At 49.8% G+C, this 14,874-nt stretch overlaps 1 pseudogene; it reads left to right on the top strand.

Annotated features, from left to right (window-relative positions):
• Positions 1-5,876: 5,876 nt before the first annotated feature.
• On the top strand, positions 5,877-14,389 carry LOC119888216 (annotated as a pseudogene).
• Positions 14,390-14,874: the final 485 nt, after the last annotated feature.

Raw genomic sequence — 14,874 nt, 5'->3', positions numbered from 1 at the left:
ACACACCGACACCTGAACACATCACGCACACTGACACCTGAACACATCACGCACACCGACACCTGAACACATCACGCACACAGACACCTGAACACATCACGCACACAGACACCTGAACACATCATGCACACCGACACCTGAACACATCACGCACACTGACACCTGAACACACCGACACCTGAACACACCGACACCTGAACACACCGACACCTGAACACATCACGCACACCGACACCTGAACACACCGACACCTGAACACACCGACACCTGAACACATCACGCACACAGACACCTGAACACACCGACACCTGAACACATCACGCACACCGACACCTGAACACATCACGCACACCGACACCTGAACACATCACGCACACCGTCACCTGAACACATCACGCACACCGTCACCTGAACACATCACGCACACCGACACACCGACACCTGAACACATCACGCACACCGACACCTGAACACACCGACACCTGAACACATCACGCACACCGACACCTGAACACATCACGCACACTGACACCTGAACACATCACGCACACCGACACCTGAACACATCACGCACACCGACACCTGAACACATCACGCACACAGACACCTGAACACATCACGCACACAGACACCTGAACACATCACGCACACCGTCACCTGAACACATCACGCACACCGTCACCTGAACACATCACGCACACGAACACACCGACACCTGAACACATCACGCACACGAACACACCGACACCTGAACACATCACGCACACGAACACACCGACACCTGAACACATCACGCACACCGACACCTGAACACATCACGCACACGAACACACCGACACCTGAACACATCACGCACACGAAAATCTTTTCTGCCTGTAAATAAAGTTTGTTTTGTATTTTACTTTGTAATAAAACTAAAAGCTCTGTTGCTTTGTGTTGTTTTGACCTGGGGGGGGGGCTTGGAGCCGAGGCGATAAAGCGTTTAGGACAGAAGCTTTTAAAGGTGTTTGGTTCAGTGAGCTTCACAGCAGCGACTCTTCTCATTTCTCCACTTGGTGCCTCCTCGTCTCCTCGTCTCCGTCCTAAAATGCACCTGGAGGAGCATAAATCTGGGACACCCCGCTTCCTGGCCGAGTCTTTAGCGGGTCGATCCAGTAATGTCGTCTGTGAGGACGCGCTGGCTGAGGCGTGTGAAGCCTGGCAGGGAACGGAGGAGCAGGACTGAGTGCTGCATCTGGAGCTGTGGGACCAGAAGGAAAACGGCTTTTGCTGCCTGCTGCGACGCATTGGGACCCCGAGGAGTTGAAAGAACATTCAAGTCGAATGTTTAAGGATGTCGAAGCCTTTTGTAAGGCATGAGAGTTTCCCAGCAAAGGCTGGGAGCAGCTACGGGGGGTTTGTTGGCCTTTGGGCTGTACAGTTTCTGTACCAACCCGAGACCCGCAAGCGGTAACAGTTGCCAAGTCCCTAATGAAGTACTGGATCCAGCTATATGGGGTCCTGGCTCTGACCAGGGTCCAGTGGTTTTACAGGATGACAAAGAGTTGAACGCTGCCATATCGCGCCCAAAGTAACAGGCAGAGCGAGCGTTTTGATCCTCACTCCCCCTCCCTGTCTATTTTGGCCTTTACTGAGTTATAAACCTTTTCTGTGCTGTAACAGGTTTGCAAAGTGAAAAAGCCCAAAGAGAGTTCCCATCTCTGCTCTGAACTGAAAACAGCTCGTTTGTGAAAATTCGCCTAACTCGCCTCTTCTAGAGAGTTCATTCAAAGGAATTACAAATGAAAGAGAAATAAAAATCTCACAGCTGGCTGACGACACAACCCAAATTCTCACTTTTCAAGGAGATATTAAAAATCAACTGGATTAAAAGATTTTTGAAAAATCAGTTTGTGGAACATTGTTCTAAACTTTATCTCTGAAAAACCTGCTTCAGGGCCCAAACGCCAGTCAAACGGTCTAACTTCCATAAACAGGCTCTCTTGTTGGTCACTTTTGTACAAACACAATTTCTCCCCTCACAAATAATATTTTTATCTGGATCAACATGAACATCTTACTTAGAAACGAGACTCTCTTTATACTGGTTTAAAAATGACATTCTGCTGGTGTCCCAATTATTAAATAACTCAAATCAAATTTTAACTTATGACGACTTCACTCATAAATTTAACTTCCATCCTCCAAGAAAAGAATCTGATGTTGTAAGCAGAACTATACCCCATGGGATCATCACCCCACTTAGAGATGAGAAGGATCTGGATTAAATTAATGTATTTTTCTCCAGCAATCTTTTCTAGACAGAAAAGTCAACAACAAAGTAATTAAAAACCTTTTATGTGCAAAATCAATCTAACGAGATTATTTAGAAATTCATCCCTACTGTAGATGAAAAATGCAGCTTCTGCTCTCTGGAAACAGAAATTTATTCTATAGCTCTTCTCTGTTTAATGATAATCAATGTTTTATTAATGGACACTTTGGCTCAAACATACACTTATCTAATTTTGACATCTCCTTTTATTTTTCTGATTCAAACTCATCTGTACAATATGTAGTCAATTTATTACTTTTGCTTGGAATTTTTTTATTCATAAATCAAAATGAATGACAAACAAACCTCTTGTCAATGTTTTTAAACTTGACTTTATAAATTATATAGTCTGTATATTAGATGCTAAATCAGCATCAAAATGTTTGCAACATTTATCTAATTTAACTTTATAATTAAATTAACTGATATTTATAGTTTGAGACTATGTGGTTTTTTGTTTGTTTTTCTTTATGGAAACGTGAACTGTGACTAAATGATTTTTGTATTACAAGTTCAATTTCTTTTTCCAGCAAGTTGTAACAAATATGATCTGCAATTTAAAAAAAAGAAGATAAAATATCATCACAGAGTTCGGTCTAGACCTGCTCTTTTATGAAAAGCGCTGTGAGATAACTGTTGTGATTTGGTGCTATAAATAAAACTGAATTGAATTAAAAATAAATAATAATTCTGAGTTCCTAAAAAAACAAAAAAAACTAAACAAAACAGCTCGTTTGTAGTCCAGCCTCTTCCCTTTCATCCCTGTGACGTCACAGGGATGAAAGCTAAACGCGCCTCATAACGCTCGCCGAGCGGCGACTCCGACACGCCCTCAGAAACAGCGAGCTGCAGCACACAGCTCTCCTCTCCCTTCCAAACACTAGCTACCCTCCAGGCAGTCAGTGGACAGAAAGTTGTTCCTGTGATGTAGAGACAGAGCTCAGTTAAAACTTTATGGATACAGATTAATAACTCACCGCTCTGAAACTCTCGCTCCAGTCCGTGTTGCCGAGCCGGTCGGCAACACGTACGGCTGAACCCGAGCCGTTTACCGGCTTCTCGCCGACCCGCCCTTCTCTGCTTCTGATTGGCTAGTAGCCCTTAACTAGGAACTGAGCATGTGCAACTCCCAACAAAGATCATTTAGAGACAAGATGTATCACTCCATAGCTAAAACGAAGCCTTCAACACAGGCTGAAAAGAGGAGCTGCAGCAATGTGCAGGATGACAAAAATATAACCATGGAAACCTGCTCTGGTACAAACTCTAAATAAGATGAGGAACCTTGAAATGAGCAGAATACAACCTCTTTAAAAAAGAGTTTATTATTATTTAATAACGCCTCTTGATCTTCTGCTCACCCTGAGCAGAGGAGGAGGTGGGTTTGCCTCTAACACCATGGAACATCAGAGCGCTTGCTACTGCCCACACTTCATGTTCAGGAGAACCCCTGTGGTTCTGCTAGATATCCGGCTGGGGCAGGATATGGATGATTTCCAGGAGGAGGAGCATGAACGGGTCGGGAGGAGTCCAGGCTGTACTTTCTCTCAGGCAGCTGAAGCTCGAAGGAGGAACACAGGACCACCGGTTGGTGAACTGGTCTACATTCAGAACCGTCAGTTCTCCGTGAGGCGGCATAAAACCAAACATGTGTGGCTCTCTAACCTACACCTTCCTATTTCTCAAAGCCTCAACTCATTCGGAATAAGTTGCAGATCTGTGGGCCCAGTGGGCCGAGAGCCTGAGTAGTAGGGAAAGGGGCCGCCTGAGCGTGATGGACAGGATCTTCAGGCTGGCGGTTTGGGTACTTGGAGCTCGAGCTAGGCTGGATGGAGGGCAGAAAGTGGGATCAACTCATCTTCTGCCTTTGCTTTGTAGCTTGACCTGGACTACAGCCGGTGTTCGTTCCAACCTGTATGGGTTGGAGCAGGCCTGGGACACTGACCGGGTGCCGGGGGCGTGGGTGTAGCAGGGTAGAACTGACGCTGCGGGGCAGTTGGTAAGGCTGGACCAGAGGAGCCGCTGCCAGAGAGGCGGCGTGGTGGACTGCCGTTACAGGTACATGTATGCTGTTATGTACAATAAACGCTACACCTGTGTTTGTGGAGCTTTTTGGAGCTCGCGTGCTGGTAGTTGGGGAAACCCAGCTACCTGATGCTGGAAGGTGTAGTTAGAGATAATTATATTTGCCTTGGTGCTTTTCTCTCTTTGTTTTTGTTCTGATCTGGTTTAGTGCCCACCCTGGGTGCGATGAACTGCCCTTCCTATACTGATCCCGAGCTGCCCTCGCGCTGGGTTAACGTGCAGCTGCCTGGTGTTTAACCTGACATGTCAACTAACCCGTCTGCTTCACATTCAGACCAGATATTTGTTTGTTAATAAAGATTTAGACCAGCTGATTGTGTTTTTAGACAAACAGACCTGTTCTGCTAAATTATCAAGGAAACAGGAGGCACTGATCACCTGCCATACACACGGACAGGAACGGGCTTTAACACCTCCTGTTTCACCAGCGTCTCTCTCTGTCACGCACACACGCGCGCGCGCACACACACACACACACACACACACATTATAACACACACACCCGCCGTGCAGCAGCAGAGCTCCGTCAGAAAACAGAAAACGGTCGCAGATCTGCGTTATTTCAGGGAGAACGGAGCCTAAATCGGGACTCACGGAACCAGAACCGGTACTAATACCTAGCCGCTGTAACCCGGGACAACCAGGCAGGTGTGTCCGGTGTAACGGCACCGTTAGCGGGTCCGGTTCTGCTGCTGCTGGAGGATCAAACGTGACAGGAATCAAAGCGGATCGATGGTCTGAGGTGAGACCGACTGCTTTCTATTCTACTGTGTTTCTACTGTGCGCGTGAGCGTGCGTGTTCCGCAGAGCTGCGTCCTCTGACTCATTAATTCAGCAGATCAGCTGAAGCCGCACCAGAACCGACAGACAATGAAACAGGGAGCGGACCCGGTATATCCGGTCCACACGGAGCCGGGCCGCAGCGCGCGAGAGGGGGACTGGAGTCTGTCTGTCTGATGGTCCGCTGGTCTGTCCGACTGTCTGTCTGTCTGTCTCAGCCTGTCGCTAAAACGTTACCGTTCTGGTCTGTGATTGGTCGGATCTTAATTGGCAGCAGGAGCTGAGGTGTGTTTGTGGTTGATTTTCAGGTGTCTTCCCACGTGACTGCAGCTGCTGATGGATCTCCTGCAGGACTGGATGCCCCCCCCACACCTTCTGTTGTGCAGCCTGTCTTATGTTGTGTTCATACCTGTTTCTGTCCAGGTGGAAACAAGACATGATGAAGAGAATCCTGCAGCTGATAGAAACACTCACTTATATAACATAACACACACTGACACATCTGATCCACGCCCAACCAATCAGCATCCAGCTGCCAGGAAGGTGGAAACACAAAGAATTCGTCCATCAGACTGATTAACCATCAGATGTCACATGTTCGTATCAGAGACAGACGCAGATCCAGAGGCTCTTCGTCAGCTGCTAGTTACGCACAATCACTGACAGACACTGACCTGATCACGTGTGTGTGTGCAGGTTGGTCAGGATGATGATGAACTCTGAGAAGATGAAGAAGAAACCTCCAAAGGACAGTCTGACTCTGCTGCCATGTTTCTACTTTGTGGAGGTGAGACCGTAGAGCGGGGCCGGTCCTGCCGTACACAGGACCTTACTGCTGCACCGCGCCGCTGCAGTCAGCCCACTAAAGCCTCACCTGTGAAAAACACCTTTATACTCTATATACTGCACTAAAAGTATCCCACAATGCATTGTGAAAAGTCACTAACAGAGTACTGATAGAACAGCGGTCGCTGACGTGGTGAAACGTAACGTCTGTGTGTTGTGTGTGCAGCTGCCATCGTGGCTTCTTCTATGGTGTCTCTGTACTTCCTGGAGCTGACCGACGTGGTCCAGCCGGCCCAGGTGGGGTTCCGCTGCCGCGACAGGGAGCTCAGCATGCCGTACGTGGACGGAGGAGACGAGCTGATCCCGCTGCTGATGCTGCTGAGCCTGGCGTTTGCCGGACCCGCTGCCTCGGTACGTGCTTGCATCCCTTCAGAGGGCGCCGCGTAGACTCGCGTTCATTCCCCTGACCTGACCCCTCCCTTCTAAAAGCGGGCTGACCCTGAGGCCACGCTGAGGCCTCCCAGCACCTTTAAAGATTTTAGTTTTTTAGATTTTATTTAGCAGAGCTGCAGGTTTCTGGCAGTTTGTTCCAGATATACGAAACATAAAAACTGATTCTCCAGGTTTGATCTGGACTCTGGGGACAGATAGCAGACCTGATCCCAGACCGACTGAGTGGTCTGGATGGCACCTTTACGATCCAGTGTCAGTCAGAAACAGAAAGACTAGTGAAATCACCTCCCTCCTGACTGACTTTGATAAAACTGAACAGAATCAGGTTCGAACTGATTCAGTCATCAGTAACTGAAGCTGCTGAGTGTTTGTTACTGTCCTGATGCTCGAGGACAAAACAGTTGAACCATCCATCCACACATAAAGACCTCCATCCTTCCTGAACCAGGAGCTGTGAGGGTCTAAACAGAACCCCCGTCAGGTTCTAAGGGTGCGTTTGTTTTGTGCATCAGATCATGCTGGTTGAAGGTCTCGTCTACTGCCTGCAGTCCAGACTGAAGCTCCGCAGACCCGAAGGAAGCATCAACGCAGGAGGCTGCAACTTCAACTCCTTCCTGAGGAGGACGGTCCGCTTTGTGGGTACGCGACCGCCTACACCCTGCAGCACCACCCACTCCTGCACCTGCAACACCACCTACACCCTGCACCTGCACCTGCAACACCACCTACACCTGCACCTGCAACACAACCTACACCCTGCACCTGCACCTGCAACACCACCTACACCTGCATCTGCAACACCACCTACTGCAACACCACCTACACCTGCAGCACCACCCCACCACCTGTCTTTCTCTCCTGCAGGTGTGCATGTGTTTGGTCTGTGTGCGACGGCTCTGGTCACTGACATCATCCAGCTGTCGACAGGTTACCACGCCCCGTTCTTCCTCACCGTCTGTAAACCTAACTACACTCTTGCCGGAGTCTCCTGCGACAGAAACGCCTACATCACTAAAGACATCTGCTCGGGACATGACCAGCACGCCATCATGGCTGCCAGGTGAGTTATCTGTTGTATTTCTGTTGGACGGCGCGGTTTGTAACGACTGATGTTTAATGTGATATTGGATTAAAATGTGTCTTTCTTCTCTCCCAACAGGAAAACATTCCCTTCCCAGCATGCAACTCTGTCTGCCTTCGCTGCTGTTTATGTTTCTGTAAGAAAACATCAAATTATTTTTCATAGATCATCTTTGTTTAAACAAACTTTAATTTAGATTTCACTTTGACAGAGATTGACCTGCAGGTTCTGTTGTTCCCTCATGTTTCTAAATCCAACACGGCAGAATAATTAAATTAAATAACTACAACTGTGCTGCGGAGGTGTGGTGTGTTTCCCATGTATGGTGCATTTCCCAGGTGTGGTGCATATTCCAGATGTGGTGCATTTCCCAGGTGTGATGCATTTCCCGGGTGTGGTGCGTTTCCCAGGTGTGGTGCATATTCCAGATGTGGTGTGTTTCCCGGGTGTGGTGCATATTCCAGATGTGGTGCGTTTCCCAGATGTGGTGCATATTCCAGGTGTGGTGCATTTCCTACGTTCTGTGCGTGTCCCAGGTGTGGTGCATATTCCTTATGTGGTGCATTTCCCAGGTGTGGTGCATATTCCTTATGTGGTGCGTTTCCCAGGTGTGGTGCATATTCCAGGTGTGGTGCATTTCCTACGTTCTGTACGTTTCCCATGTATGGTACATTTCCCGGTTATGTGGTGCATATTCCAGATGTGGTGCATATTCCAGGTGTGGTGCATTTCCCAGGTGTGGTGCATATTCCAGGTGTGGTGAATTTCCCGGGTGTGGTGCATATTCCAGATGTGGTGTGTTTCCTGGGTGTGGTGCATTTCCTACGTTCTGTGCGTTTCCCATGTATGGTGCATTTCCCAGGTGTGGTGCATATTCCAGGTGTGGTGCATTTCCCGGGTGTGGTGCATATTCCAGTTGTGGTGTGTTTCCGGTGTGTGGTGCATTTCCCAGGTGTGGTGCATATTCCAGATGTGGTGCATTTCCCATGTATGGTGCATTTCCCAGGTGTGGTGCATATTCCAGATGTGGTGCATTTCCCAGGTGTGGTGCATATTCCAGGTGTGGTGCATTTCCCAGGTGTGGTGCATATTCCAGATGTGGTGTGTTTCCCGGGTGTGGTGCATTTCCCGGATGTGGTGCGTTTCCCAGGTATGGTGCGTTTCCCAGGTGTGTTGCATATTCCAGATGTGGTGCATTTCCCAGGTGTGGTGCATTTCCTACGTTCTGTGCGTTTCCCATGTATGGTGCATATTCCAGGTGTGGTGCATTTCCTACGTTCTGTGCGTTTCCCATGTATGGTGCGTTTCCCAGATGTGGTGCATATTCCAGATGTGGTGCATTTCCTGGGTGTGGTGCATATTTCAGATGTGGTGCATATTCCAGATGTGGTGCGTTTCCCAGGTGTGGTGCATATTCCAGGTGTGGTGCATTTCCCGGGTGTGGTGCATATTTCAGATGTGGTGTGTTTCCCGGGTGTGGTGCATATTCCAGATGTGGTGTGTTTCCCGGGTGTGGTGCATTTCCCGGGTGTGGTGCGTTTCCCAGGTATGGTGCGTTTCCCAGGTGTGTTGCATATTCCAGATGTGGTGCATTTCCCAGGTGTGGTGTATTTCCTACATTCTGTGCGTTTCCCATGTATGGTGCATATTCCAGATGTGGTGCATATTCCAGATGTGGTGCATATTCCAGGTGTGGTGCATTTCCCGGGTGTGGTGCATATTCCAGATGTGGTGTGTTTCCCGGGTGTGGTGCATTTCCCAGGTGTGGTGCATATTCCAGATGTGGTGCATTTCCCAGGTGTGGTGCATATTCCAGGTGTGGTGCATTTCCCGGGTGTGGTGCATATTCCAGATGTGGTGCGTTTCCCGGGTGTGGTGCATTTCCCGGGTGTGGTGCGTTTCCCAGATATGGTGCGTTTCCCGGGTGTGGTGCATATTCCAGATGTGGTGCGTTTCCCATGTATGGTGCATATTCCAGATGTGGTGCGTTTCCCATGTATGGTGCATATTCCAGATGTCGTGCATTTCCCAGGTGTGGTGCATTTCCTACGTTCTGTGCATTTCCCGGGTGTGGTGCATATTCCAGATGTGGTGCATTTCCCAGGTGTGGTGCATATTCCAGATGTGGTGTGTTTCCCGGGTGTGGTGCATTTCCCGGGTGTGGTGCGTTTCCCAGATGTGGTGCATTTCCCAGGTGTGGTGCATTTCCTAGATATGGTGTGTTTCCCGGCTGTGGTGCGTTTCCCAGGTATGATGTGTGGTGCATTTCCCAGGTGTGGTGCATATTCCAGATGTGGTGTGTTTCCCAGTTGTGGTGCATTTCCCGGGTGTGGCGCGTTTCCCGGGTGTGGTGCGTTTCCCAGATATGGTGTGTTTCCCGGGTGTGGTTTGTTTCCCGGCTGTGGTGCGTTTCCCAGGTATGATGTGTGGTGCATTTCCCAGGTGTGGTGCATATTCCAGATGTGGTGCGTTTCCCAGATATGGTGTGTTTCCCGGGTGTGGTTTGTTTCCCGGGTGTGGTGCATTTCCCAGGTGTGGTGCATATTCCAGATGTGGTGTGTTTCCCAGGTGTGGTGCATATTCCAGGTGAGGTGCATTTCCCGGGTGTGGTGCATATTCCAGATGTGGTGTGTTTCCCGGGTGTGGTGCATTTCCCGGGTGTGGTGCGTTTCCCAGGTATGGTGCGTTTCCCAGGTGTGTTGCATATTCCAGATGTGGTGCGTTTCCCATGTATGGTGCATATTCCAGATGTCGTGCATTTCCCAGGTGTGGTGCATATTCCAGGTGAGGTGCATTTCCCGGGTGTGGTGCATATTCCAGATGTGGTGTGTTTCCCGGGTGTGGTGCATTTCCCGGGTGTGGTGCGTTTCCCAGGTATGGTGCGTTTCCCAGGTGTGTTGCATATTCCAGATGTGGTGCGTTTCCCATGTATGGTGCATATTCCAGATGTCGTGCATTTCCCAGGTGTGGTGCATTTCCTACGTTCTGTGCATTTCCCAGGTGTGGTGCATATTCCAGATGTGGTGCATTTCCCAGGTGTGGTGCATATTCCAGGTGTGGTGCATTTCCCAGGTGTGGTGCATATTCCAGATGTGGTGTGTTTCCCGGGTGTGGTGCATTTCCCGGGTGTGGTGCGTTTCCCAGGTATGGTGCATTTCCCAGGTGTGTTGCATATTCCAGATGTGGTGCATTTCCCAGGTGTGGTGCATTTCCTAGATATGGTGTGTTTCCCGGCTGTGGTGCGTTTCACAGGTATGATGTGTGGTGCATTTCCCAGGTGTGGTGCATATTCCAGATGTGGTGTGTTTCCCAGTTGTGGTGCATTTCCCGGGTGTGGCGCGTTTCCCGGGTGTGGTGCGTTTCCCAGATATGGTGTGTTTCCCGGGTGTGGTTTGTTTCCCGGGTGTGGTGCATTTCCCAGGTGTGGTGCATATTCCTGATGTGGTGTGTTTCCCAGGTGTGGTGCATTTCCTACGTTCTGTGCGTTTCCCATGTATGGTGCATTTCCCAGGTGTGGTGCATATTCCAGATGTGGTGTGTTTCCCAGATATGGTGCGTTTCCCGGGTGTGGTGTGTTTCCCAGGTATGGTGCATTTCCTACGTTCTGTGTTTCCCATGTATGGTGCATTTCCCAGGTGTGGTGCATTTCCCAGGTGTGGTGCATTTCCCAGGTATGGTGCGTTTCCCAGGTGTGGTGCGTTTTGTGGTACTAGTTTCTTCAAGTCAGGGCAGCAGGTGTCAGCACTGATGTTACTCAGAGGCTCTCTGTATCAAAAGTCAGATTGATTCAAAAAACAAATTCTCTTACATTTGATGTAAAATAATGTTTGAAGAGAAAACTGTGGAGTAACAGCAAGTTAAAGATGTTTAAGAGGAGTGTCGGGTTAAACTGACTGAACACATTCACACTCGATCCCGATCGAGGAGGAGTAGTGTGGTGAAAATCCAGACAGAAGAAGAAGAATATAAAGGATGAGGAGTCATAAAGTCTGGACGTGTTGGTTAAAACTATTCATCTCAGTGTTTAAACATGTCTAACTGAATAAAAGCTCGTAACTCATCATAAACACAAAACAGAAACCACGTGATGATGTCAGCAGCTGTCCAAATGCTAACTGCTAACGGCTCGGCTAACTTCCTGATTTATCATAAATAATCATTTGCTATGAAGAGAAGATGTGCGGCGGTTTTTAACATTAAACACGACCATGATGTCACTTCCTGTTGTTTCCGTGAAAATCACCCTGCGTGTTTTGAAATAAAGACTGAAAAGTTGAAACGTTTTTATCCAGGAAATGAACTTTGTTTGATTATTTTGCAGGATGTGAGATTAGAAAGTTTATTTTAAAATGTAATTATGTCTTGAATCTCTTTAACAGAATATAATACAGTTGTTTGTGTGAATATTTGTTCACTGTATTATCAGTAGAGTTATTTGAGGGAAGCTAACCTGCGGCTGTTGACGATCTCTTTCAGATGTATTTTAACTCGACCATCTCCGACAGCACCAAGCTGCTGAAACCCGTCTTGGTTTTTGCCTTCGCCATCGCAGCGGCGCTGACGGGTCTGACCCAGATCACGCAGCATCGCAGCCATCCCATCGACGTGTACGTGGGCTTCCTCATCGGAGCCTTCATCGCTGCTTATCTGGTGAGATCTGAAACTCCTCATGGTAACAAACAGACCTGCTGTTTGAATCATTTTTCTCACTAACTAACTTTGTACGTGTGTTTCAGTCCTGCAGAGTGAAGTCAGGTTTACAGTGAAATGCTTACTCCCTCAGCCTTTGTGTACATACAGCCCACATCACAATAGACCCGGTGCACTCATGTACACTGCATGTCATTTACAGAAAGTGGTCAGTGCACGTGGGAGCGTCAGCTGTTCAGCAGCGGTGGAAAACAAACTGAGTAACCCCGCCCCCTAAAAAAACCCAAAACTTTCAGGGTCTGAGAGGAAACCAAACTCATTAGCAGACAAGGGGAAACCGTTTCATCAGTTTAGGGTTTCAACATTTAAAGATGATTTTTCTTCTTCTTCAGGCTTTTCATGCCGTTGCCAACTTCAAGTCCTCTGATGACATCTCTTCAGTCCCGCCTCCCTTGCCCCCTAAGGAGGACCCTCTGCGAGCACTGACAGAGCGGGGACATGAGTCCGTCTACCACAAGGGCCCCGCCTCCGCCTCAGAGAGTAACGATGAGATAGCAGCAAATCCGGCCCCCATTGACCGGCTGGAGAGCCTGGGGCCCATGCAGAGGGAGAAGGACTCAATGGGGAGCCTGAAGAGGGCCAGCGTGGACGTGGAGCTGCTGGCTCCTCGCAGCCCTATGGGGAAGGAGACCATGCTGACCTTCAGTAACACACTGCCGAGAGCTAGCATGAATGTTAACGGGGTGCTGGGGGCAAACCCAGGACCGGAGGATCTCGTGCAGCCGGTGCAGCCGGTGCAGCGGCGTCTGAAGGCTGTGCAGGTTCCCATGGACCCGATGCGTTCGCAGCAGCTGGTGTCAGAGTGGAAGCAGAAGTCCATAGAGATGAGAGGCCTGAACGTCCGGGACGAGGTGGACCGTGAGGACGGCTCTGAGGGGGGCTCTGAGTTGGGCTCTGTGGGGACAGATGAGGGGGGGTCTCAGGTCCCCATCTACCAGCCCACAGTGCAGTCTGGGAGGGCAGCCTCTAGTCGCAACCCCACACCACCTCCTGGGGGCGCTAAAGCTGTGGCAACTCCCAGACCACCCCAGATCCCTGAAGCAGGACCCCCGCCGGTGTCCCCAAAGAGTGCCCTGACCCGGGCCAAGTGGCTCGCCATCCGAGAGAAAACGAGCGGAGAGGGGTCAGCCCGCGGTGCCACCAACCAGCCACGACTCATGCAGGTCATCGCCATGTCGAAGCAGCAGGGCCTCCTCCCCTCCTCCTCCTCGGGGGAGAAAACCTCTGAGACCACCTCCACCTGCTCCGGCACCTCCTCCACCACTGACTCTCCGCACTATCGCACACCCTCCGAGCAGCAGCGGGAGGGGTTGGGAATCATCACGGTGGATGCCCACGCCCCTCACCATCCTGTCGTACAGGCCCCACACCCTCCTCAAGTCCCGACCCTCGCAGGCAACGGTAACCCGTGGGAGTGGGCGGGGGCGTCCAACGCTGGCGACCCGCGAGACACTTATGACCTCAACAGCTTGAACCGGGGAGACTCCGCCGCCCACGGAAGCAGCTTCAGGCCGCACCGATCCGCCTCGCCACGTGCCGCAATTGACCCCGACCTGGCCCTGCCCCCACCTCACCCCCAGGTGGAGATGTCAGCGGATACTCAGCGCAGGGAGATGGCCATGAGACGCAAGACGGCGCTAGTTCTGTTGGATCGAGAGATTCGTAACCAGACTGAACAGGAGAACTATTACAAGAGCTTGCAGGGACGAAGGTTCAAGGATTAGTCTCACACCTTTCAAAACAAAAGCCTTATTTTGAAACTGGTCAGTAACAGCACAGGACCTGGAGCGCAGTGAGGACCATGATGCAATGCAGTTCTTGGGCTTCATGTGATGGAAAGTTTCCACCCATCAGGGTCAGGCTTGATTCTCTGTGGCTCAACACTCCGGATAGTTTTCTCTCAAAATAAAATGCATCTGTGTTTTAACAGACATCCAGATCTCCTGCAGGATCAGCCCTGTTCATTTGTCCGATGGTGCCCACCACAGAGTGGCACAGTGAAATTTATGGTAAGAAGAAGAATTCAATTTTAAGCATCTTTCATGCAACCCAAAGACACTTTACATACGGAAAACAAGCCAAAACTACACCCACAAAATGCTCGAGTCTTAGGAGTACATTTAAATACAGAAGCTGACTCACATGGTCACATTTTATAGGGAGTGGGTAGATACTGTAGGGTGGAGGGGATGGTGTAGGGTGGGGTGATGCTGTGTAGGTGGATGTTGTGCTGTAGGGTGGGAGTGATGCTGTAGGGTGGATGTTGTGCTGTAGGGTGGATGTGATGCTGTAGGGTGGGGTGATGCTGTGTAGGGTGGATGTTGTGCTGTAGGGTGGGGTGATGCTGTAGGGAGGATGTTGTGCTGTAGGGTGGGAGTGATGCTGTAGGGTGGATGTTGTGCTGTAGGTGGATGTGATGCTGTAGGGTGGGGTGATGCTGTGTAGGGTGGATGTTGTGCTGTAGGGTGGGTGATGCTGTAGGGTGGATGTTGTGCTGTAGGGTGGGGGTGATGTGTAGGGTGGATGTGATGCTGTAGGGTGGGAGTGATGCTGTAGGGTGGATGTTATGCTGTAGGGTGGATGTTGTGCTTTAGGGTGGGTGATGCTGTAGGGTGGGAGTGATGCTGTAGGGTGGATGTTATGCTGTAGGTGGATGTTGTGCTTT

This window comes from Micropterus salmoides, unplaced genomic scaffold (assembly GCF_014851395.1).
Source record: "Micropterus salmoides isolate LMB-PRFRI ecotype aquatic unplaced genomic scaffold, ASM1485139v1 Ms_hic_scaffold_5, whole genome shotgun sequence".
NCBI lineage: Eukaryota > Metazoa > Chordata > Actinopteri > Centrarchiformes > Centrarchidae > Micropterus > Micropterus salmoides.
The sequence above is the reverse complement of the archived record's forward strand: the minus strand, read 5'-3'. Positions and strand labels throughout refer to the sequence as shown.